The sequence below is a fragment of the Solanum verrucosum genome, unplaced genomic scaffold (genome assembly GCF_900185275.1).
Source record: "Solanum verrucosum unplaced genomic scaffold, falcon-dt-bn FXZP01000049.1, whole genome shotgun sequence".
NCBI classification, from domain to species: Eukaryota; Viridiplantae; Streptophyta; class Magnoliopsida; order Solanales; family Solanaceae; genus Solanum; species Solanum verrucosum.
The window spans coordinates 1,150,974-1,178,617 of NW_026020221.1; the positions used below are offsets into that span (position 1 = coordinate 1,150,974).

The following is a 27,644-nucleotide window of genomic DNA, read 5'->3' on the forward strand; positions in this document are numbered from 1 at the left end:
TAAGCATATTCAAGATCAACTTTCTTTTGATTCGTCGATTCATCCTGATTTCTCGTTGTCTGCTAACCATCATTACTACAAATCTTGGTTGGTTATTCCTGATTATCCTGAACTCAATGCCAAGATTTTAGCAGAGTCACATGATTCTCCAACAGGAGGACACAGAGGTTACTTGAAAACTCTCAAAAGGGTATCTGCAAATTTTTTTTGGCCTTGTTTGAAGCATGGTGTTAAGTCCTTTGTCCAGAATTGTTTGATATGCCAACAACATAAATATGAAACATTAGCTCTAGCTGGTCTCTTACAACCTTTGCCTATTCCTAACAGAGTTTGGGAGGATATCTCCCTTGATTTCATTGTTGGGCTTCCTCCTTCTAATGGCTTTGATACTATTCTTGTGGTGGTTGACAGGTTTAGCAAATACAACCATTTTCTTGCTTTATCTCATCCCTTTACTACTGAAACAGTGGCTGGGGTTTTCTGTAAGGAAATTGTCAGGTTGCATGGTTTACCGTGCTCCATTCTTTCAGATCGTGATATTATCTTCACAAGTGCTTTTTGGCAGGAACTTTTTCACCTTAGTCACACTCGTCTCCGTATGAGTACTTCCTATCATCCCCAATCTGACAGTCAAACGGAGGTGGTCAATCGCTGTCTTGAAACTTACTTACGTTGTTTTGCTCATGACAAGCCTAAATCATGGCATCAATATCTATCTTGGGTTGAATATTCTTTCAACAATGGATACCATTCCTCAACCAATATGACTCATTTCCAGATTGTGTATGGGAGAGAACCACCACTCTTGCATCCCTTTGTTCATGGAGAAACTAAAATTGCTGAACTTGAACAGCAACTCGTGGAACGAGATCAAATGTTAGAGGTACTACGTTCCAATCTAATGAAGGATCAATCTAGAATGAAGTCTCAAGCTGATTCCAAGCGACGTGACTTGTCTTTTAATGTGGGTGATGTTGTTTTTCTTCATTTGCGACCTTATCAACAAAAGAGTTTAGCCAAACGTCTTAATGAGAAGCTTTCACCTTGATATTTTGGACCATACAAAATTGTTCGTCGAGTTGGTCTTGTTTCTTATGAATTGTAGCTTCCCGAAACATCTAAGGTACACCCTATTTTTCATGTCTCACTGCTTCGTCCTGCTCATGGTTTTTCTGATATTGCTACCCCTCCACCCTTAACACTATCGGGTGAATTAGAATTTGTGGTGGAACCTAAAAAAAATTTATCGCATCGTTGGGTGAAAGAATCAGGAGTGCCAACTCTGGAATTACTTATTCAATGGCGTCGTCGTCCTGTTGAAAAGGCTAGTTGGGAGGCCTATGACTTGCTTGCTGTTCAATTTTCTCTAACTTCCTTGAGGACAAGACATCTTTTTAGGGGGAATGCACTGATACCAACCCACCTCTAAAGACGTATTTTAGAAGAAAATATCGACAAAAGAATAAAGAGTTGAATTCTGGACGAACAGCTGCTACAACAGCTGTCTAGCAATTGTCTAGCAGTTATTATTCAAAGTTTATAGTTTATAGTGTCTGTCTTATCCTTTTATGTTCTCTATATATATGTAATTAGGATTAGTTATTAGTATTATGTAATTAAGAATCAAAACTAATATTTTCTGGAGTCTTGTCCTCTCCATACGGACAACTTTATCTGTATAGTTGTGTTTAAGATACTTGCACAAACTATTTACAGTAAATCTACTTGCTTTGTTCTATTTTGTCGGATCTCTACTTCTGGTTACTATTAAATACCATGTAATTATATGGCACCTAGGCCTAACTCAATCCCAAAAGCTAGATCATGAGGGGAAGATTCCTCAAGTCCATATAAGGAGACCACCAGTCCCTTCACGCTCAAGACCGACTGGAGCATGGACTGAGTGCCCAAATGGGGAAGGACCTAACTCTGATACCATGTAAAGATATGACACTTGGGCCTAACTCGACCCTAAAAGATAGCTCATGAGGGGAGGATTTCCCAAGTCCATATATGAAGACTACTAGTTTATTCCCCATTATCTCATCCAGACTTCGGGCTTTATATTTTCGTGATCCCATTCAACGTACTCAAGTTTTTTGAAAGATATTACTTTATTCAATATAGATATTGAGCATGGTGCAGTTTTTTTTTATAGATTCTCAGAAGTGACTAAACTAAATTTGGTTTGTTGGTTCGATACTTGAGGCAAAATGGGAACTTGAATATTGTCGAAAAGAACCAAATATGTTGCTCATCTAGTGTTCAAACTAGAAGATAACTTTTATCAACTTAGAACTACTAGTGGAGTTGTTAGATTCAATGATTCTAAGAATGACCATTAAATAGAGAAATGAGCTAAAGTTGTTAGGTTTTCAGGACAAAGACCTAGAGTGAAGATACCCTGGGAAAGAGGTGATGGATGGAACTAAAAAATGGGAAACTTTTTCAGAGATACGGGAGAAGAAGGAAACATTGAAGTGAAACTGGTGGAGATTCGATAGAAAAGGTGGCCTCATTGTTCAAGGAATTGAGTTTCGTCTTGAATGAAGAAGAGAAAGATCATCCTCTTACTATGTAATGTCTTTTATTTTGGTCTCATTTGTATTGATTCAAATACTTTTTTATATGACCCTTCTCGAGGTATATATCCAGAGACAATTATGTTTGGTGTAGGTAATGTGTTGAATATAAGGCGGATCCAAGATTTAAAGTGTAAAGATTCCTACAATGACCTCATGTTAATATACAATTATGATTGAAGTATATATATTATTCTCTGGATGCGCCCCTGTTTCCAGGGTTATTTTTAATGAACAACTCAGTGATATATTAAGGGAAATATAGACAAATTAGTTTGATCTAGAGCTAAGTGTAATAATCCTGAAGGTCATTCTTGAAATTTTCTAGAAAATTGCCATTTTTGCCTCTTGATAGTTGCCCCGAGTTGTGTTTTAGCAGTTTATGTGGTTAATTGGAAATCAGATCATAAAATGAGTTTTTGGAAGTTTTGGAGTTTTTAAAGCTTTTAAGTTCAAATAGTTTATTTTAGTCAATATTTGTACTTTCGAGTCTTGTAATGAAATTTCGTCAGTACCATCAGCTTTAGAACGTGACTTTTGGGTTAGTAGGACTATTGGCTCAGGTTCGGAGGTATTTAGATGAGTTTTGGAAGAGTTTTTGTGTTTTGAAAGTTGAAAGAATAAGATAGTTGATCAAAGTGAACATTTGGTGATAGCAAGTTCAGAATGGAATTTCGATAGTTTTGTTAGCTAGTTGAAGGTTTGGTTCAATTCCCGAAGCTATTGGATGGGTTTCATGTCCTGATTTGAAAATTTGGAGATTCTTAAGTTAAAATTGACTTTGGTCAGCATCGGGTTAAGGTGACATTGTTTTGGTGTTTTGATGATTTCATTGAGTCTAAAATATCATTTCCAAGCTAGTAGCATATTTGGTTTGTGTTCGGGAGGTTCCCGATGAGTTATGTGTGAGTTTCTAAGTTTTTTGGGTGCTTTGATGGTGTTTGAGCAATTTGTGTCAACCAAAAGGTTTGCAATTAGTTTTAAAGATCAAAAAAATATTTTGAAACTTCTGAAAGTTTAAGAATGAATTATAGGATTGATCTGCAAAGTTTGGTGCATTTTCAGTAACCCAAGATCGTACTTTTATTGTGATATATAAAATAATTATTTACCCAGAAGAAATGATATTTAACTAGGCAAACGAGCACGAAATTGAGTTTTGATTGAACGAGCAGGTGCGTATCACTATTTAAGATATTTAGGTAAAAGAATCGGGTCATGTCTCTATCGTACAAAAAAGTTACGGCTCTTTTAATGAAATTTTAAGTTGCTGGTTTCTGGAGTAAATATTGTTGTTCAGACCATGTTCATTTGGTATTTTGAGCATATTGGGAGTTCTAGAGCTCGGAATGGAGTGATTCTTGTTGTATTCTTCTCGCTTTAATATGGGGGTTGGTATCCAATCCTCATTTCGACATTCTCTCATGATTTCTTTATCTTGTTTGTTTCCTTATTCATTTATTTCTTGGGGGGGGGGGGGGGGGAATTGGGGTTTTATCAATTTGGGTTCAATCTTTTATGACAAATATATATTAGGATCTTTATGTTGTGGGTAAACTAATTTTGACATAAACTTGTTGATTCATCAATTATTTTCATCATATTAACTGCGTAGAAGCTTGAGAAATTAGGGGTTTCCCGGTAAAGTTGAGGTTTAATAAATTAAGGATTTGAAGGTTGATTTTAACTCCATTTTCGATGAAACTTCATATGAACTTCCCTAATCATGGGTAAGATATTTTATAAGAAATATTTTAGATTTTAGCCGGGGTCTTTGCTCAGGTTATTAGGGGGTTTTCTCATGAACTTTAATCTTGTGGTTTGGGCTTTTGATAATGATTTCTAACTCACTTTTCAAAGAAATTTCGCGTGTGCATTCCTAAATCTTTGGGTATCATGTTTTCCTATAAAAATTAGATTTACCCTTAGCCTATGGGGATGACTTTTTTGGTCGATTTTGACCAAATTTCCAAATGGTCAAATAAAAATTGTTTCGACAAGTGATATTTATGCCAATGAAAAATGATTCTAGTGAGTGATATTTATACCGATTGGAAATGGTTTTGGCGAGTGATATTTATGCCGATGGAAAATGGTTCTGGTGGATGCATGGACTAATACGTCCCTCATGGGTCCCGAACGGTGAATGTTTTGACGCATGGGCATATATGCCCTCCATGTGTCCTATTATGTTTGTGCAGCTGGTGTGTATTATTATGACATGCATGCATCACGTTATTTAACATTTACATTGCACCACATTTTCATGCACTTCATCATTCATGGAATTTATGAGTGAGTTGTTATGTTCGTGGGTATTTGGATATGAAGTGTGATGTTGATGCTATAGATATTCTGATATGTGAATTACGATGGATATTTTTATTGTGTTGTTCTCTTATAAGTAAATTGTTAGGATGGGCTGGTCTGATTTCTATGCAGGTTGCAGTATGAGGAAGTTCGGATGGTGTGTTGGAGTACTTGTGTTCAGTATTGTTTTACTTAGGTTAGCTAGGGATGCTTGTTAAGTACCATTGTTGTTTGGTATTCACTCACTTCCTTTCTACACTTGTGTAGGTTACAAGTTTGAATCGTTTTGATTACTCCTTCTCATCTTCGTCTGAGGCTTTCTTTTGAAGTTCATGATGTAGTTGCTTGTTTCCCTGGAAGAATCACTTACTCTTTCATTATTTCCTTGTTCTATTCTAGAAATAGAGACATTCAGACTTGTATTTCTGTTGTAATACTTAGAGGCTTGTACACGTGACATCGGATTTTGAGGGTATTTGAGTTATATTACGTTTTTCCACATATGCATGTATTGTCTAGTCCTTTATTTTTTTATAACTTCCGCATTTACCTTATAGAAGCTTAATTAGTTGAACCTGTCTTGGTGGTATAAAACATGTGTCATCACACCAATATTTGGGTCGTGACTCTAAGAGTGCACCAGTTTTACATACTTGATGGACCATTAGTGTACAAAAGTATATGTATAAGGGATAATTTTGAATCGAAGGCCTAACTTGATAAACTATTTTGGACATTTTCTTATATTAATTGTTAAATAGTTTTCATTTATGTTCTTCAATTTTATTTAAACATAATCTGTATTTTCAAAATCTTGTAATCTTCATTTTATTTCTATATAAATAGTACATAAACTCAGAAACTTTAATCCATTGAGTTTTTTCTGATGGATTGTTTGCCTGAAGGTTGCATATAAAAAATTCTCTCTCTAACATCGCCGAAAGATGTAGCTAGGTCTTCAGCCCTCTCGTAGATATTCCTGTCTGCTGCAGAATCTGACAACATTTGGGAGATTTTTGTGCCATCTGATTATCAATAAGCTATTTCTGGATCAGGCTCTTTAATGGTTTTTCCTTCCAAGAAACAACTTTACTTTAGTTTATGCGACTCTTCTATTCTTCTTGATGGAGGAAAATTGGTATGATTTCTTCATTCCCTCCCTCCCCCCCCCCCCCCCCCCCATCTTTTTGTGTTTGACTTACTTTTCATGATTTTGGCTTTTATTAAATCTAATTTAGTGGTAAGGCCACAACGTCAGGAGCTTGAACACTAGATCTGTAACCTGTGACAGAGCTACTTTTATCCGAGGGCTATCAATTTATACCCTATAGTTGGAAAATTACACCATGTAGATAGGTAAAAGAAATTGTGCATACACAATGTGTCGAATTTCCTTGGTTTTTTCCCATAATTTTACCTCTTTATATTTTAAATTCTCTTTGGGCCTGATTGGAAAGTCACCCTAGTAATTGAATTTGGTATAATTACCTGTTTGACATGTTTGGTTGGCATGTAATTACTTGGTCAACATGTAATTTGGTGTAATTGGAAGGGGTAGTCATATTGTCACGCCCCAAGCCGAGTCCTTGGACGTTGCACGCACCCGACATTATTGCTAGTATGGGCAAACATTCTGGCATGTCACATGAACATAAAACTAGAAAAAAACCTAAACAAAGTGGAATACAATATGAAGATAACCACAACCCTTTATAATAGAAAAGTCTTCATCACAGTACATTTAGACTACATACATGTATTAAACTGGAAGTTATAAACCCATATTCTGGAAAGCAAGATCGATTGTTTGACATCTGAAAAAAATCTGTGAAGCCTCTACTAAATGATAGAAATCTGCTTGGACAAGGCCCCGATATACCCTTAGGGGTCGTTTGGTGTGAATGATAACTTCAAATAGTCTTGTGATTAAATTTTAGTGCTATTTAGTTTGTTATTTGGTTGGCAAGTTCGGGATAACTTATCTTGGAATTCATAATTAGTATCGGGATAAGTTATCCCTTCCCTTGGGTGGTATGGTAATCCCGGGATAAATGACTTAATGAAAAAAGTATCCCTTTAAACACTTTTAATATAATACTTTTCACATTCATGAAGGGAATTTTTGTAAACATATATGTTGTTCTTAAGATTTATTATTTTGAATACAACAAACCAAACACTTTGGCGGCTCTGAGAAGTCCTCAACCTTTCCCGAATAACCTTAACCTTCTCCATAGCTTGGTGAACCAAATATGGTCTCGAAAACTTAGCTTCACCTACTTCGTACAACCGTATCGGAGATCGACATCTCTAACCATAGAAGGCCTCAAACGATGCCATAAGTATATTGGAGTGATAGTTGTTATTATAAGAAAACTTTATAAGAGGTAAGTGATAATCTCGGATACCTTTAAAGTCTAAAGCGCAAGCCCTCAACATGTCCTCTAGTGTTTGGATGGTACACTCCGCTTGGCCATCAGTCTGAGGGTGGAAAGCGGTACTGAGATTCCCTTGCATCCCCAAACCTTTTCGAAAAGACCTCCAAAAGTTAGCAGTGAACTGGGTGCCTCTGTAAGAAATAATGGACACAGGGGTCCCATGCAAACTGAAAACTCCTGAATGTACAACCTAGCATAATCCTCGGCAGAATGTGTCAACTTAACAAGCAAGAAATGGGTTGACTTAGTCATCATATCCACTACTACCCAAATCGAATCATGTTGACAGCGAGTACACGGTAGACCTGTTATGAAGTCCATATTTATTATCTCCCACTTCCACTCTGGAAGGGCTATATTTTGGGCCAAACCACCAGGTCTTTGGTGTTCAACTTTAACCTACTAGCAATTCGGATACTTAGCAACAAATTTGGTAATATATTTCTTCATGATATTCCACCAATAAATTTCTCTTAAGTCATGGTACATCTTTGTGGAGCTCGGATGAACAAAATAGATGGAGTGGTGCTCTTCTGACATAATCCTCTCTCGGAGCCCATCAACATCGGAACACATAATATATTTTCATACCTCAAAATACTATCTCCCCCTTGTTCAAAAGTCATAACCCTATGGTTGCAAACCTCCTTCTTCACCTGTAACAAAATGGGGTTATTGTACTGTTTCTCTTCAAACACCAAAGATGATTCAGACGTATTTTTAACCACTGCACCACAATTTTAAAAATCTATGAGTCAGACTCCTAGATTTGCAAGCCGCTGAATATATTTTGTAAGCCCTTTCTTTCTTTCCTCTACATGAACAAGACTCTCCATGGATTACCTACTAAGTGCATCTACAACCATATTTGCTTTACCGGGATGATAAAACAAACTCATATCATAATCCTTAAGCAACTCAAGCTACCTCAACCACCTGAGATTCAACTTCTTCTGAGTAAAAAACATATTGCAGGCTCTTGTGGTCAGTGAAAATATCAACATGTACCCCATAGAGACAATGACGACAAATCTTCAAGGTGAACACCAGTGCTTCCAACTCAAGATCATGAGTCAGATAGTTCCTCTCATAGTTCTTAAGTTTTCTAGAGGCATAATCTATGAACTTACCATTCTGCATCAAAACACACCCAATACCAACTCTCGAGGCATCACAATAGACAATAAAACCATTTGCTCCCTCTAGTTGGGTCAACACAGAAGTAGAAGTCAACCGAATTTTCAACTCTTGAAAGCTCTTCTCGCATGCTTTAGACAACTGGAACTTAGATGTCTTCTGGGTTAGCTTTATCAATGGAGCGGTAATAGATGAAAAACCTTTCACGAATCTTCTGTAATAACCAGCCAAGCCCAAGAAACTCCTAATTTCAGTATGGGTTATGGGTCTGGGCCAATTCTTCACAACCTAAATCTTTTGAGAATCCACATTGATCCCCTCACTGGAAATGATGTGACCAAGGAAAGCCACTGAATATAGCGAGAATTAACACTTGGAAAACTTAGCATACAACTTATGGTCTCTAAGTGTTTGAACCAGGATCCTAAGATGTTTGAACCAGGATCAATAAAGACAATCACAAACATATCAAGGTACTGCTCAAACACCATATTCATGTGGTCCATAAAAGCTGCAGCAGCATTAGGCAAACCAAAGGACATGACTAGAAATTCAAAGTGACCATATCGAGTTTAGCTAATGTTAGCCAAACTTGAGATATATTTTAGAAAAAACACCTGGTACCTTGGAGTTGATTGAACAAGTCATCTATCTTGGGAAGAAGATACTTATTCTTTATGGTTACCTTGTTCAGATGCCGATAATCAATTTACATATGAAGGGAACCATCCTTTTTACGCACGAATAAGAAAGGGGTACTCCAAGGGGAAACACTAGGTCTAATGAACCCCTTATCAAGGAGATCTTTTAACTGCCCCTTCAACTATTTCAACTCTGTAGGATTCATTCTATATGGAGGAATGGAGATAAGCTGAGTGTCGGGAAGAACATCAATCCCAAAGTCTATTTCTCTATCAAGAGGGTTCCGTGGAGATCTTCAGGGAAAAATTCTGGATACTCATTAATAACAAAAACTGATTGGTGCTGGAACTTCTATTTTGGAATCCTTGACCCGAATTAGGTGATAGATATACCCCTTAGAAATCATTTTGCGAGCCTTAAGATAAGATATGAATTTTCCTTTAGGCACAACTAGTCTACCCTTCCCCACAAAAATTGGATCATCGGGAAATTGGAATGTTGCTACCCTAGTTCTACAGTCAACCCTGGTATAGCACGAGTATAACCAGTCCATACCCAAAATGACATCAAAGTCCACCATATCCAACTCAACTAAGCCAACTATGGTGTCTCTATGGAGTATAGTTACTATAAAATTTCTATAAAGTTTTCTAGCAACAATAGATCCACCAACAGGAGTACAAATAAAGAAAGGCTCGAGAATTTGTGTAAGGCTGATCCCAAATTTCAAGGCAATATAAGGGATTACAGAGGATAGAGTGGCACCATGCTCAAGTAATACATAACCATCATCAGAGATAACTCGTAACATACTAGTAACAACATCAGGAGAAGCTTCCAAATACTGGCGATTTCCCAAAGCATACAAGCGATTCTGAGTTCCACTGGTTCTCGAAGTAGTACCTCGACCCATTTGGGTGGCCAAAGCAAAAGATTGGCCCCTATTTCCCCAACTGCCCTTCCTTTCTGATGGGCACTCTGCCTGAATATGGCCTCGCTGATGATGAGTCCACAAATTGGATTCCTTTAGGGCTTTATTTTAATGGAAATAGTGTCCTTGAATGCTTGTTTTATCCCAATACCTGATTAAAATGCTGAAGTTTCAGGTATTTGAAATTTTAATCGAAGCATGGACACTTAGGCACAAAATGGAGAAAATAGGGCTGAAAAGAATAAGAAATGGAATCATGCGGATCGCCGAGTTTAACTTGGCGAGTCAATGAAACGACATGAACCGCCCTTCGTTCCAGTACGCGAAGCCTTCAAGGAAGTGGATCAAAAGGCGAGGAAAAGAGCAGTCGGCGAGTCGCCGATAAGTTCTGCGAAGCAGTGCTATACCGCCCAATGATCTAGAATGCGAGGATGCTAAAGGCAAGACACTGAAGGTGATGAGCTGACCAAAGGGCGGATAACCGAGTTCATCGGCGATCTCGACTAATGTCGCGGAACAATCCTCCGCAGCACAATCTATAAAAACTATAAATACTATTTAGAATTGTAGTCTTAAGGATATTGGAGTGTGGAACAATTTTTTTTTCACTTTAGAACATATTCTAGCTGTTATTTTTCTCTCAAGTTTGGAGAGGATTTTGTGGAGTCTTGAAGAAAGGAGTTCTTTTTCCCCAAGTTGGAAGTGACTCTTCTCTAATCATATTCCTTTGCTTAATTCAAGGTTTAATTTCTTATACCTAGTTGATTTAATTATCATGTTAGGTATAATTTCTTATTTCTTGATGTGTGGCTAAAAACCCCCCATTCTTGGGGTGTGATTTAGCAAATATGGGTTGATATTCTTGTTGGGTCTTGCTTGCTGATAGGTTATATGTATTTTAATGGTGATTTCACCTAGTGGTTGTGGTTTAATCTAAAAGGTTTGTAGTTGCAAATACAAAGCCACACCTGTGTTTTCGGCTTGCCCGAGAGGGAAGTCACGAAACCAAAACCACTAGACTGATGGCCTAAGAAGTGGGTCGACATGAGGTTTAGCTCGAGAGGGTGAGCCCTAGTCCCATATCCTAGCACTCAGCTCGAGAGAGTGAGTGGGGTAAGGCTTAGACTGGTTTTCATGCGGCAAATGGGTGTCCGAGAGGAACACATTTGAAACGGGGTAAGTTGCCCAAGAAGGAGCTTGTTTCCATTTAAAGCTTAGCCTAGTCACTATTATTTTGCAAATCTCCTATCGAAAACATGCACCCAACAATTTATCTCAACTTGTATTGCAGTCACATCCCAAGAATCTTTCCCCATACTTGATTTTCTTGTTTATTTTGTTGTTTTAATACTTGTTATAAAACCCCCTTTTGATATTTGACACTTTTGTGTCACCCCCTTTAATTTACAATGTCTTTTATCACAAATGTCTTTAACTACGACTAACTTGAATGAAATTCTAATTGGTTATTAATTCTCAAAACCTCTTCCTTGGGACACGACCCAAACCATTGGTTGGGTTACTATATTATCGATGATTGTAGACACTCATACCGTAGGTCAGTGTTGTTGGTCACGATAAGCATCAAAATGACGCCGCTGCTGGGAAGTGGTGTTATGTGAAAATTTTCAGTCTAATAGAATTGTTGCTCTTGTTTGTTATAGTTTACTAACTTAACTTTCAGTTTTGTTTTATTGATTGTGGAAACATTGCAGAAAGCATGAGTATCAACAGTAGTAACGGGAGCCAGGTGGGCCATCAGAATGACATCGAAAATCTCCATGACGTCCAAGAACCCAATCTCAATGAACCATATCTTATGGGAGGTATTGGAGCTATTCGTCTACCCCCAGCAGAAGGAAACAAAGTATTCCACATAACAAGCACCATGTTGCAACTTCTACAACTAAAGGGGCTTTTCAGCGGATTAGCTCATAAGGACCCACACGAGCATCTTCGAAACTTCGTAGATGTGTATGGACCATTCTCATTCAAAACAATTTCTTAGGAATCAATTCGATTGAGGTTATTTCCTTTCTTATTGATGGGTGAAGCATGCAAGTGGTTAGCCGAGTTGCCACGTAACTCAATCACTTCGTGGGAAGAGTTGGTGAATGCATTCAATGTGAGATTTTCCCTCCTTCGAAGATGATGACTATCTGGGATAGCATTGAAAGCTTCAAGCGTCTGAATGGTGAACTTCTGCACGAAACCTGGCTTAGATTTAAAAAACTGGTGCAACAATGCCCAAAACATGGTCTTCCTGACAATGTGCTCTTTCAATACTTCTACCAGAGTCTAGACTCGGTAAACAAGGGTGTAGTTGACCAACTCTCACCCAGAGGATTAATGCAACAACCATACGCAGTGGTAGCTCAACTCCTTGATGGTATGACAACCATCAAAAGGGCGTGGTACACCCGTGAACATCAAGTCTCACCGGTCACATTTCAGCTATCTAAGGAGTAGGTTGAAAAAGACAATGAGAGAGATCAAAATATGGGCAAGATCATGACACAACTTGATATTCTATCCAAAAATGTCATGGGGGCTGGTACTTGTGGTGTCAATGTTGTGGGGATCGGGTGTGCAAATCCTGAGGAGGCAAGTTTCGACGCCTTGTATAATGAAGAGGTAAACTTCCTAGGCAACCAAGGTGGTGGTTATCGATCAAATTACCCAAGGCAGGGTGGAAATCAAGGTTGGGATAGAGATGAGGGATGGAAGGATCGAGAATGGAGAGACCGAAATCCTAATTGGAAAGATGGGGAGAAAGAAAAATATGTGCCTCCCCACGAATGCCAAAAGCCAAAGGACTCGGAGGGTAGTAGGTCTGAGGATATGCTTTCGCGCATCCTCAATAGAGTTGAAATGTCAGACAAACTGCTGAAAGGCATGAAAGAGGATGTTTCCACCCTCAGCTAGACCGTTACCTCCCATTCTATTTCAATCAAGCAGTTGGAGACCCAAATGGGTCATATCTCGTCTCACCTAAATCCGAGACAGTAAGGGGGCTTGCCTAGTGACACTATGGCTAACCCCAAGGGTGAGAGTATAAGGTGGACTAACGTCGTGCCACGATGTTAACTAAGGCGCTATTTGGGAGGCAACCCAAAACCCTTTATTGCTTTGTTTTACTTTGAGAAAATAATTGTGTGTAGTTTGTACAGGTTGAAGCAAGGGAAGAGAGTGAAATAATATATGGAGGCAAACAACAAGTCCAGTTGGCGGATCGCCGATGTCATCGGCGAGCACGACTCTTTCCGCCGTGTGATTCAAAGCAATGTCAGTTGGGATTCTGTAAAACTTGGGGTTCAATAAAAATTAATGGCGCATCGCCGACCATGTCAGCGATTGCATTGTAGACTGCCGTTGGAATCTTCACAGGAGCTGGAGATCCTGTGACATTTGGTGAACTAATTAAACATTTGGCGTGTCGCCGAATAATTAGGTGAATTCAATTTATATCGCCGAACAGGCAAGAACTGGACGGTCTTTACAAGCCATAGGTTTAAAAGTCTCATGTCACTCACTTTCTCTCACTTCTTCGACCTACCAAATTCACACCTACACTCTATTTTTATATTTATTGCACAACCCAACGCTATGTGATCTCGCATACCTTGTAGGGATCACCCCCGACGAAATCCACAAGCTAACCTCGACGAAATCGACGAATCTTGAAAGTTCTTCTCCTTTCTCCTCTTTTCTCCTCTTCTCCCAGACCTAGTGTAAAATTCACTTTTCTAAACTGACTAAAATATGAATTTACCCCAATTAAACTCCTAAAAATGAATTAGAATAATTAGGTAAGGAAAAGACTAAATTACCTTTCCAAAATCTGAATTAGACTTTCCTTAATCCAACAACCTAACTTCCAAAGGGCATAACATACAAACTCAGAATCGCGCAAACATAATCTGGAAGTACACCTCACTAATCCTGAGCTAGGAGTTGTGGTCGTTTGAAGTTGACCAAAACTCAACTTTTCCTAACTTAAACAAATTTCCAGATTTTCATTCTTTCCCAAAATGACTATATCCAATTATTAGCTTCTTCCTAGTTATTTCATACTGCGAGATGTTACAATATCTCCCCCTTGGGAACATTCTTCCTCGAATGAGAGTACTCTTACTAGGCTAAAGGTGTAACATCAAGTTCAAACGTCCAACAAGCAATTGTAAACAAACAACATGCTCACTCATAATTTAAAAAGTACTAAGAAGAGAATTAGTACCTTGGTCTGCATTTTCTCCAGACTCAAAGAGATGTGGATATCTCTTCTTTATATCATCTTTAGCTTTCCAAGTAGCTTCTTCAACAAATTGGTTCGTCCAAAGGACTATGACTAATGCTACCTCTTTTGTTCTCAACTTGCGAACTTGGCGATCTAGAATCTGAACCGAAATCTCTTCATAAGATAGGCTATCCTTGATCCCAATATCTTCAGTTGGTATGATCAATGATGGATCGACCATGCACTTTTTCAACATGGAGATGTGAAACACCAGATGAACCGCGGCTAACTCTTGTGGTAGTTCCAACTCATAAGCTACTTTGCCAATCCTCTTCGATATTCGGTAAGGTCTAATATACCGGGGACTAAGCTTCCCCTTCTTACCAAATCTTATAACACCCTTCATGGGTGAACTTTTAGATACACCCAATCATCTACTTCAAACTCTAACTCTCTTCTCCTAACATCAGTGTAGGATTTCTGACAACTCTGTGCCATCTTCAACCTCTCTTGAATCACTTTCACCTTCTCCACCGCTTGATGCACTAAATCTAGTCCTATCAACCCAGCTTCACCAACTTCAAACCATCCAATAGGGGATCTGCATTTCCTCCCATAAAGAGCTTCATAAGGAGCCATTTAGATGCTAGCGTGGTAAATATTGTTGTAGGCAAACTCTGATACTAAGTTTGTCACGCCCCGAGCCTATACCCCGGACGTGGCTAGCACTCGAGAACCATTGCTAGCCCCAAGTGAACCCTTGGCCTGGCTTACATAACTCAGCGGAGGACTTAACTTAACAAGATAATCTCAAAACATAACTTTAAAGAGATATAAAACTTAGCCAAAACAGCAACTGAAGTCTTTAAACAACATCTTAATGATAAAGTAAAGACAATTGAACTACTAATTGTCTATGAAACCTCTAAAACAAAGAGGGATGTTGGGACAGGACCCCCGATCATCTTAACAACAGAAAACTAGAAAGTAATGTAAAAAGGAGCCCTCCGGAAGCAAGAAGGCTCACCAACTGACTCTGAGTGCTGAACCTGATCATTGAGGCACTGAATGTTGATCCTGGTTACCTGCGTCTACATCATAAGACGATGCAGGCCAACTGACATCAGTACATTGAATGTACGAGTATGCGAGTTGGAATGCTAAACATAACTTAAGCTTGAAAGGAATCTAAAAGAACACTTACCTTGGCTCTTCTCAACTCATGAATAACTCAACTAAATATAAAGCAATAAAACACATGCAATATATATATGAAAATCTTTATAAAACAGTGGAACACAACTTAGTTCGTTAAAGAAATGCAATAACAAACTCAACTTTATTTATATAATAAAGTAATATAGTTTATGTGGGAGATTCTATAACCGACAACCAGCACAATGAGCCTAAGTAGTGATACAACGTCTTGCCCACGCTGCCAGAACTGTCCTATACTTTGTCATCATACAGAACGCTTAACTTAGTGGATCCACTAGTCTATGCTAAAAGCATCTTAAGGAGTCATCTAAAAAAGTATGATCCTTTACTACCCGTGATGGCTACATGGTTTATGGAGACTTGAGTTAATATGAACTCACATCCCCATATTGGTGCTCAATACTACTCCCAAAATATACTTAGCTCATATGTAAAACAAACTTCTTTCTTTGGTTTGAGATAGTTACTCAAAACTTAGCTTAAAAGCTCTCTTGGAATCGATGTTCCCTTTTCTTGCTCAAATGTGAAAACATTTATAAACTCTTTGGGAATACTTAGTTCCCTTATAGATTTTTGAGAAATGAACTCAACTCTTTACTCTTTGCTTAACTTGAAACTTAAGTCTTAAAACAAAGTTAAAATATTCGTTAAAGACTTTTGAAAATTTTACAAACTTTGCATTGACTTGCTTTTTAACTTCTAGACTTAGCTATTTGCTTCTCTTGACTTTGATCCTAACTTTCCTTGAATTGGATGATGGATTCAAGGTTTATGATCTCATGTTTATGGATGATTTCATGATGTTTAGATGTACCTTAGAGTGTTGGAATCAACTAGAAAACATAGGTATATTGCTAAGGAACAAGTACGAAAAGGTGGGGAAGAAATGGGGAGAACTGGCGTCCCTAGCGCTCTGAGAGGCGCGGGGCGCCAACCCTCAAAGTTCAGAGAGCTTTCTGTGGCGCTTTGGCTGGCGCGGCGCTCCAAAGCCCAAAGTTCAGAGGAACTTTTGTTGCGCTCGAGGAGGCGCGGCGCCCCAGCCCCCTCCCCAGAAAACTCTGAACTTTTTTCTTCGTTTTTCTACTCTAAACCCACTAATTTCACTTGGTTCTTTCCCCAAACACTTAGAATCATTAATACCCTCAATATACAATAGATTCAACCCGAAATTTCACCTGGAAACATGAATCAAATCATCAAGAAACTTCAACAACACAACCCACAAGAATTCAACGAAACTTTCAACAATGTTCATCATAAACTCAATTTCTAAAATTTCAAAGATTTAAATCCACTGAATTAAATCATGGTTGGCGCGTGGGCGAACTAACCCAATGCTATGTGATCTCACATATCTTGTAGGGATCACCCCCGACGAAATCCACAAGCTTACCTTTACGAAATCGACGAATCTTGAACGTTCTTCTCCTTTCTCCTCTTTTCTCCTCTTCTCCAAGCCCTAGCGTAAAATTCACTTTTCTAAACTGAATAAAATCTGAATTTACCCCAATTAAACTCCTAAAAACAAATTAGAATAATTAGGGAAGGAAAAGACTAAATTACCCTTCCAAAATCTGGATTAGACTTTCCTTAATCCAACAGCCCAACTTCCAAAGGGAATAACTTACTCATACGAACTTGGAATTGCGTAAACTCGGCGGCGTTGGAAAGATCATTCCAAGAGATTTCCAACCATAGCTGGAAGTACACCTAAATCATCCTGAGCTAGGAGTTATGGCCATTTGAAGTTGACCAAAACTCAACTTTTCCTAACTTAAACAAATTTCCAGATTTTCATTCTTTTCAAAAATGACTATTTCCAATTATTAGCTTCTTCCTAGTTATTTCATATTGCGAGAAGTTACACTCTACCATACACGACTTCACACTCCCTAGGACACTTGAACTATGTACTCTGATACCAATTTTGTCATGCTCCAAGCCGAAACCTTGGATGTGGCACACACCCGACACTATTGCTAGTACGAGTGAACGTTCTGGCATGTCACATAAGCATAAAACTGAACAAAGTGGAAGACAATATGAAGATAACCCGACCCCTTAAAAGAAGAAAGTCTTCATCACAATACATTTAGACTACATAAATGTATTAAACTGAAAGTTATTAACCCATATTCTGGAAAACAATATTAATTTTTTGACATCTGACAAAATTTGTGAAGCCTTTACTAAATGATAGAAATCTGACAGGACAAGGCCCCGGTATACCCTTAATACTAAAATAAACATAAAAAAAAAACTAATACGTCTAAATTTTCCCTGGTGGGAAGGAGGCTCACCAATAGCAGAAGAGAGGGATCCTAGTGATGTGCCTGGTCACGAACTTGAGATCCTGAACCTACTTCATAAAACAATGTAGCGCCAAAGACGATCAATACATGGAATGTATTGGTATGCAAAATAAAAAAAAAGGAACCAATAAAGCAATAAAATACAATAACACAAGTTGAAGTTGTATTTGTCAACGTAAAGTGAGTTAAACTTAGTAGTTATTTATGGGAGCAAGTGGTGAATCGATATAAACCACCATGTGAGCGCATATAATCTGATCTCTGCCCACTCAGCTAAGCCATCCTATACCTTGATGGGCATAGGACATGACATGACATGATTTGCTAGCAAGGATCCATAATTATCTCTTTTTGGGACACATGAATAAAAACAAGAGTTATCTGTCTTGCGGAAGGATCTCTATCCTACGTCGGCAAACGTAGTTTCGGGCATTGGTCATTTAGACTTATTCCTTCTTGGTCAACCACATAACTCCCTTAATCTCATACTGAAAGATAATTATTTTACTGATCATTTACCTTAAAAAAATTTAGCCTTATCGGTTCATGTTCGTGCTTTAGCCTTATTAGGCTCATGTCATAGGTTTGCAACTTTAGGGCTCATATCAAAGATTCAACCATGCTACCCTCATAATCTATGGTCTAATATAGTTAGTTAGCATTTTTGGAGAATAAAAATAGTAGAATCTTGATACATTACTTCAACATCTCATGTCCCAGCTACATTAACACTTTGTGACACTAAAAAGCAAATTGAGATGGTTTTAGCTAGGTTCGCCATTCATATCAAGTAGTTGGAGTTTTCAGCATGATTCCTTGGAAAATAATTTAGATTCAAACACTATAGTCCAAAAGATATAAAGCAGAAAAATAATCGCAAAGACCATAAAAAAAACAATTCGTCCTCTAACTAGTTCCCAGATCTATGAAAATTCCAATAGAATAAGTGTTTAGTTGCTGCCAAATTCAAACTGTTTTTAACAGATGACTTACAAACTTTATAGATTTCATAAATTTCATGTTGTACAACGGTCACAAATCTGGCAGAAATTCACAGAATTATGTAATTCACAACACTTATCAGATATTCATGAACTAGAGAGTCGTTTCCAGATTTCTAGCAATTTGTGAAAAAGAATGTAATTAATTGATAAAGACAGAAAATTTCCTTCAACCCTAGACCTATTGAGAGTAATTCGAATTGGAGGGTAATAAAAGAGAAGTAGTTCTACATACCTCAAACGTTTAGAGAACTAGTGATCGAAAGTGAGGGAATATTAGGCTTGAGTCTTTGAGCCGTCTCTTGGATTTCTTGCGTCAGTTTTGGAGAAGAAGAAGAGAGGAATATTGAGTGATGAAATAGTGTAAATCAGATTGAAAGGGAGGGTGTTTTTTAGGGAAAATTGTATGAAATAGCAAATTATTAATTCAAATTAAATGTTATAGCCATAGTTTATTTTAATTGTAATTCGCAGTAAAGATCCCCTTCTTTTGCCATCTGATTCGGTATACAATTAGCCATTTTTGGTATACAATTAGCCATTTTATACATTTAGGTATAAAATGTATAAAATGCGTCTGTGTTTGTATAAAGCAAGAGAAAAGTGTATATACAAATACAAATACATATATTTTCGTCCTATACACTTATAATTATACAAATACAAATCTTATTATACAAATTACAATGTATAAATGAATTTATACAAAACTGAACAATTTGTATAAATTGGATGCTTGAAGCGAATTATAGAAATCGAAAGCTCCATAGCAAACATAAAATTTGCTATGGAGCGCAATTATGCAAACTATAGCTATAACATACAAATATGATTTTTATGTTTGCTATATGTGAAAGTTGATCTTTTTTTTAATCGTTTGGGGTTAAACAAAAAAGGAAAAGACGAGATTGCCCCTAAGGGAGTCAAATAGCTGATGGGGCTGCCTATTTGGCTTGTTTCTCGTCTTAAACTTAAAGTGTGAGTGTAACATATACCCTCCAATTCTCATGGTGAGGCTGTGAATTGCTGGTAATTACATGATGTAATTACAAATTTATTACTTTTTAATTTATTATTTATTATTTTTATTTTTAGTTTTAGTTTATTTTTAATTCTATTATTTAAAATTCTTTGTATTTTATTCTAATTTTTTTTTACTTCTATAGTATTTATATTTTATTTCCTTCTCATTCTAAACATTTACTTCTTGTAATTTCATGTGATTTATCGTATAATTTTTTTATTTATTTATTCTATGTTTATTTTTTTGATTAGCATAATTTTGTTAGTATTCTAGTTTTTAAATTAACGTAGAATTTATTCTTGAATAAGGTTATAGATTTACATTTTTCTATTCTTCAAATCATATTTCCTTCTATTCTTCAAATCATATTTTTTTATTCTAATTTTTTTACTTCTATATTATTTATATTTTATTTCCTTCTCATTCTAAACATTTACTTCTTGCCATTTCAAGTGATTTATCATATTATTTATTTTATTTATTTATTCTATGTTTATTTTTTTCATTAGCATAATTTTGTTAGTATTCTAGTTTTTAAATTAAAGTAGAATTTATTCTTGAATAAGGTTATAGATTTACGTTTTTTCTATTCTTCAAATCATATTTATGTACGTTATGTTAAAATTCGACATAAAAGTATAATATTAAAAAAAAATATTTTGAATTTAGACTTGTCTTATATTTTCAGTTTCAATTATTTTAGTAGTATTGACTTGATATTTCACATTGCAAGTCATTTAATTTTTGTTAGACTTGATATATTATCTTTTTGTCAAATATTCTCATAGTTTATGACATTATATTTATAATCTTAATCTTTTTTGTCAAACATGTATTTTATGATGTTCATACAAATCTTATATTTTAAGTTTTTATTATTAATTAAAATATACTAATTTTAAAAAAGTAATTATTTTTTCATCATATTAGTGAAGACATATGTTTGTTGATTAATATATTTTTAAAAGTCAATATATATCTTAAATATTTAATTTTATATTATTTATAAAGGTCTTATTGTCGAATATATATTTTTAATTTTAGATAATTAACTTTTATTTTTAAAACTTAATATATCCTTACGATTACACTTGTGTAACCAAACATGACATTTGTAATTACACAATGTCAAACAAACAAGTCAACATAATTACTAAGGGGTTGTTTGGTGTGAGGAATAGGAATAAATAGTCCTAGGATTAAAAAATGAATTAAATTTTGGTGTCTTGTTTGGTTGATATGTTTGGGATAGCTTATCCTACCATTTATACCATAGTGATGAGATAAGTTATCCCATATACATGGTGGGATAAGTTATCCCAGGATTACTATTACCAGGATAATTAATCATGAGATAGTTAGTTCCCAACCAAACAACCACTAAGTTGTGTAATTACTAGGCTGGTAATTACTACCCTAGTAATTACACCAGTTCCAATTATTAGATGACTTTCCAAATAGACTCTTAGTGAAAATTATAATTTCATCCACTAGATATGAGAAGGACCATGATCTTATTTAGTATTGAATGAGGGATCAAATGTGTGTTAGATCTTTCCAAGGTTTTTATTTTAGTTGTGGATATGTTATTTTAGTTGTTACGTGGGCTGAATCCCGGCAACCATTGAGGTAGCTAGTCATGTCAAGTGAGCATGGTTGGCCTGTTGTGATCCTAATTGGATACAGTAGGAGTGGTCTAGTGCCCTTTACAACCCCCTAATTTTTTTTCAAATCCTAATATTGTGATTTGGTCTGTGAAATAGAGTCTTTCGCTGGGTAAGAAGACGGGGAGTAAATGTCTTATGGTCGCAGCACAAAAAACATGGAATTATGTGGGATGGTACACCAGCGCATTAGGAATGGTTGTCTCACCCGGATGCCAGGTTTTATACTTTTCCGGTTCCTTTCCATGTACTCTAAATTTTGAAAAAATTACTTTATTAAATATTATTATTGAGGGAATGTAATTTTTTTTGTAGATTCTCTGAAGTGGCTAAACTTAAGAGAATCAGTTGGCTTGATATACGAGGAAAAATTGGAACTCGGATGTTGTCAAAAAGAACCAGCTATTGCGCTCATTGTACAAGGAATTGAGTTTTGTCCAGAATGAAGAAGAAAAAGATCCTCCTCTATGCCTTTCATTTTGGTTTTATTTAGACTCATTTGCCTTTGAATATTTCTTATATGGTATTTCCTGAGGAACGTATCGAGACAGAATTGTATTTGGTTAGATAATGTGTGGTTGATAAACAAGAATTAGATTTTTTAAAATAAGGTATTGAATGTATTATCAAATATGCTCATGTTGCCATTGTAATTGTTCTATGTAATGATCTTAATTTATTTGTCTAGACAAATTTATGAAATTAAATTATTATGTGTCTCCCCTGTGAGAGGTCAGGTGATGGTCAATAACTCAAGCAAGAAATATTGAAAAGTGACAGGATTTAAATGATAAAAACAAATCCTTCATTTTAGATGATATTCAAAGTGAATCAGTTGGAAAAAAAAGTGTAGCTGACTTCATCAGCGATTTCACAGGTATTCAACTCCACCTTGGAACCAGGCGTTATTTGGAAAAAAATTGTTGGATGATTATGAAGATACTAAGTCGAGATATGTTTCCCCGCGAGCTTGCTCCTCTGAAAAGGAGCTTTAATTTAGTCTTTGTGACTCTTGTGTTCTAATTGATGGAGGTAACTAATATGCAGTCCATTCCAATCTAACATTTTTTAAAACTTTGTCAAACATATTTTATGGTATGGAATGGGGCCTAAAACATAACCACACGCAGAGGCACGAGTAAGGGGTTGAAGCTTATTCGGGATTTAGTGCTTGGTGAGTTACTAAGATTCGAAATAAATAACTTGTTTGTATTAGATAAATTTGTTTGTAGCAGTTTATTATTATATAAATAAACCTAGAAAGGTAAAACAAATGGTATGGTCTTGTTCTACATTGACATCCAGATACTTAACGAGTTCGGTAAAATCTTATTCACATATGATGTTTACACCAAATTGTCTAATTTATCATGGTTAAATCATAAATTATTTAAATGTAAATTGTATGAAACAATAGTGAATAGAGATGTTATAAGGTGACAAAGTAGACCTAAAATCACAATGAAGTTGTCTTGAGACCTACAGATCTAGCGGAAAGTAAGGCACAATAATGGAAGAAAAAAATTATATATAAGCGATCAAGTTATTTGAGAACTTAAGATCACAATTCATTTTGATTATACGTTTACTTAGGTCCAACGCTTTCTATGAGACTTAATTTTCCAATCACATGTTTATATGTGGTATGCCAGAATAGAATATTTCTCATACTTCTTATTTTTATTTTTACATAATATTGGTCGCAATAGACTTACATGAACTTTAAATAAGTTTGACTCTTTTAATTAGTTAATCTACAAATAAAAGAACGGAGAAGGGACTAAAATGCCCCTCAACTATTTGAATTAGTACGAAACTATCATTCATCCACCTTTCAGCCCCCAAATGCCCCTGACGTCAATATTTTGGCTCCAAAATGTAATCTTTATTTTTAATAGCTCCCCTAAAATAAAATTATTAAATATTTATTTATTATGTTACCTTATCTGATTAAACCAGTCTCCAATCACAATTGGTCCTTTTCTCAATTATAAACTTTTGTAAGAATTTTGATATGAATTTTTCTAAGTCCATTGATCCAATGAATTATTTTGAAAGGCTGCTAGGAGGGTGCATTTTTTAAATAATTTGAAAAACAACTTCAGCAAATGCAGCAAGATAAAAAAAATTAACAAAAGAATTCAAATTTGTTGTAGAATCAGATAAAATTTGGGGAAGATCTTTGCCCTCTGATTAACTAAATGATAGATCATATAAGTTTCCTCATGTTTGCAACACCAAAAAAGAGCTCTTTTTAGTCAATGTCATTCTCTCATTCTACTTGATGGAGGTAAACTGGTAAATTCCATTTTAATTTGATTATTTTTATGATGTATTTGTTTTGAACGATTAGGGGTATGCATCGGTCTATTCGGCTTGGTTTAATGTATTAATGATTCATTTTATCAGTTTTCGATCTTTGAGTACACTAAACCAATAAGATATTTTTTTTATCGATTTTTGGTTTATTGGATTTGGTCCTTAATGGTTCTATTTTCGGTTTAACCGTTAAAAAAATGCTTATAAAATAAATATATGACATTTCTAACAATTTGACACGACAAGACAATAATGTAACTTTACAAATTCTCATAAAATAGAACAATAATAATTAATATGAAAAAAATTATAAAAGTGTAACACAAAGAGAAATTAAGAGGAATAGGTTCTTGCTTTAGGTTTTGACGTTTTGTATAATGTGAAGTTTTGAACTTAAAGTCACTGTGAAGTGTGAAGTGTGAATTGAAAACTAAAGTACAAATGCACTACTTAGAAGATGGATTTTATGTCAATAGAAATGTTAAGGCAGTTTTTAGATTTGTTGATTCTGAGAGCGACCATGAAGTAGAGACACAAGCTAAAGTTGTCCATTTTTTAGGACGAGGACCTAGAGCGAGGCTACCCTTGGAAAGAGGGGATGGATAGATGAAATAAAAAAAATGGGAAACTTTTTTTAATGATATAGGATAAGACAGAAATGTTGAAGCGCGATTGATGGAGATTAGGCATTGCAGTTGAAAACACGGTCTCATTGTTCAAGGATTTGAGTTACGTCCAGAATAAAGAAGAGAAGGATCCTCCTCTTACTTTGCCTGTTATTTTGGCCACATCTGGATTGAGTCAAATACTTCTTATCTATATTGTCCTTCCCGAAGAGCGTACGGAGAGAGAATTGTATTTGGTTTGATAATGCATAGTTGATAAACAAGAATCAGTTTTTTTAACAAGGTATTGAATGTATTATCAAATATTCCAAAGATTTGTTAGAAGATCAACCATTTTTGTGCCAGCTCCTAATGCCATTGTAATTGTTCTGTATAATGCTATAAATTTATTTACCTAGTAAAATTTGTGAAATCACATGCATATATTTTTGGAACATCATATCTGGAGGTTTTTGTTGCGGTAGAATCACTTGTCATGGGGTCTGCAAAAATGTTGCATTCTCTTACCTAAAACGTGAGTATCTCTCAGATTTCTCCATTTATATGTTAAAAGTTCATTATGAATATCTACAACATTTGGTAAGCCGCAAGCTATGATATCAGAAGACACTGAAGATGCCCAAACGACTAGCACAGCGAAAGAAGACTCCAATATTGAACCGTATTCCATCACCTCAGGTAACTACCTATCCAGGAAATGTTATTGATCAACTAGCAATGCTAATCCTTCATTTTCAAAAGATATGTTACTTTCACGATACTTGCAAGCAATGAAAGCTCAAAGTGCTACTGAAGTTAAATTGGTACTTCTTAAGGGCGTAAGTGGAGCTTTCAGGCCTGGTGGTTTGGTAGATTTGTTGGGAGTAAGTGGTGCTAGAAAAAAAACATTGATGGATGTATTGGCTGGAAGAAAGACGGGGGGATATATCGAGGGTGACATCAAACTTTCGGGCTATCCTAAGAAGCAAGACACATTTAGCACGTATATCTGGATACTCTGAGCAGACTGACATCCATTCACCTTAGTATACTCATCTTGGTTGTGTTTACTTATGATGTTGACAAAAAGACAAGAAAGGTTGAATTCATGTTAATATTTCCTATTTATTTATCCTCGTACAGATTTTTGTTGAGGAAGTCATGCATCTTGTGGAGCATGGACCATTAAGATTAGCCTTAGTTAGTTTTCCAGGGGTCAACGGCCTCTTAACCTGCCTATAAATAGGCTTACCAAAAAATTGAAAAATACTAAAATCTAGGTCTACTAACCAACTAATTTCTAATTAGTTACTAATCTGCCACAATAGTTAAACTTGCTAAGATAAAGGAAACTAACTAACAAACTCCTGAAGACTTGGTCAAGTTTCTTTTGAATCACTTTTCAACACCCCACTTGATTCAAAACTGCAAACTCCAAGTTGATCTCTGAAGAACTCGTGATTTGCTTGGGGAAGTCACTTCGTGATGATATATGTTGCTTGCTCATTTGTATCACAAGACTTCAAAGTAATTTCTCCAGTAGAAACAAGACTTCAAATAATGTGATAGCGAATATATATGTGCTTTGTTCTAGTGTGGAATGCTGGCTTCTTTGACATCGCAATAGCAGATCTATTATCACAAAAAATCTCAGTTGCACCAATTGGTTTCTGATTAAAATCAGCAACAAGTCTCCTTAACCAAACTTCTTGACAAGCTGCAGAAGTTGCTGCAATATATTCAGCCTTTGAAGTTGATAAGGCCACCAATTCCTGTTTCTTTGAACTCCATGAAACTGTTCCAGATCCAAGATTAAACAAGAAACCATAAGTGCTCTTTCTATCATCAATGTTGCCTATATAGTCACTATCAGTAAAGCCAATTAATGTGAAATTTGTTACTTTAGGATACCATACTCCATGATCTGTTGTCCCGGCGATATATCTCAATACTCTCTTTGCAGCGTCAGGGTGAAGCTTACTTGGATTGTGCATAAATCTCGATATGACGCCAACACAGAAAGAAATGTTTGGCCTTGTATGAGACAAGTAGTTCAAACCACCAACCAAACTTCTAAAATAAGTCGCATTTGTCATTTCAGAACCATAATCACGACACAACTTCTGATTAATATTCATCGGCGTAGCAACAACATTGCAATTTACCATATTGAACTTTTCAAGAGATCGGTTGCATATTTTCTTTGTGAAAGAAATATGCCAACAACTCCGTGTTTCAGCTCAAGACCAAGAAAATAATGCAGTAGACCCAAATCAGACATCTCAAAATTCTTCATCATGCAGTCTTTAAATTCAGTGACGATAGACTCACTCGAACCCGTATATATCATATCGTCAACAAAAAGACGTACAACTAGAAAAACATTTTTGCCTCATCCTTTTATATAAAAAGTAGGCTCATTGTTGCTCCTATGGAAGCCACTCTCCTGGAAATAAGAATAAATTTTGAAGTACCATGCTCGCGACGCTTGTTTTAAGCCATAAAGTGCCTTTTTAACTTGTAAACCTTATCTTCTTTGCCATTAACTACAAAACCTTCAGGTTGTGAGACATAAACTTCCTCTTCAAAATCACCATTAATAAAGGCGGATTAACATCAAATTGGTACACTAGCGAATTTAATTTAGCAGCCAGGGCTAAGAAAGTTCTCATTGTTTCAAATCGGGAAATAGGAGAAAAAGTTTCGTCGAAGTCAATATCTTGTTGTTGGGAATAACCCTTCGTGATGAGCCTTGACTTGTGTTTTTGAATGCTGCCATCTGCATGATACTTGGTTCTAAACACCCATTTGAGCCCATTGGCTTTCTTTCCTTGTGGAAAATTTACCAAGTCCCAGGTTTGATTCTTTTGAATAGCTATCAACTCCTCTTCCATACCCTTGCACCATTTATCTTCTTTTTCAGCATCTTCAAAGAAAGTAGGATCTCAAACAAGTAAAGCAAAAGTACAAGATGTAATGTTAGCATATCTAGGTTTTTGTTTCCTATCTCTTGTTGATCTTCTAAATGGAGTTGGCTCAGCGAAAGGTTTTTCCAATATTGGAGAAGTTACTGGTGCAATCGATGAGGTAGTCAATGGACCAACCAAAAAAGGATCTGCTACATACTCTTGATCAACAATATCGTCAGAAGGAAACAATTGAATGTTTGAACTTTCATTTGTGGAATTAAAGTTCCAACTTGCATCTTTATTAAACACCACATT

At 36.0% G+C, this 27,644-nt stretch overlaps 1 protein-coding gene and 1 pseudogene across 3 annotated transcripts in view; both read left to right on the forward strand.

Moving 5' to 3' along the window:
- Positions 1-27,644, forward strand: part of LOC125831646 (uncharacterized) — an 831,707-nt gene that overhangs the window by 643,134 nt on the left and 160,929 nt on the right. The window lies entirely within an intron of this gene.
- On the forward strand, positions 5,770-24,559 carry LOC125831656 (F-box protein PP2-B10-like; annotated as a pseudogene).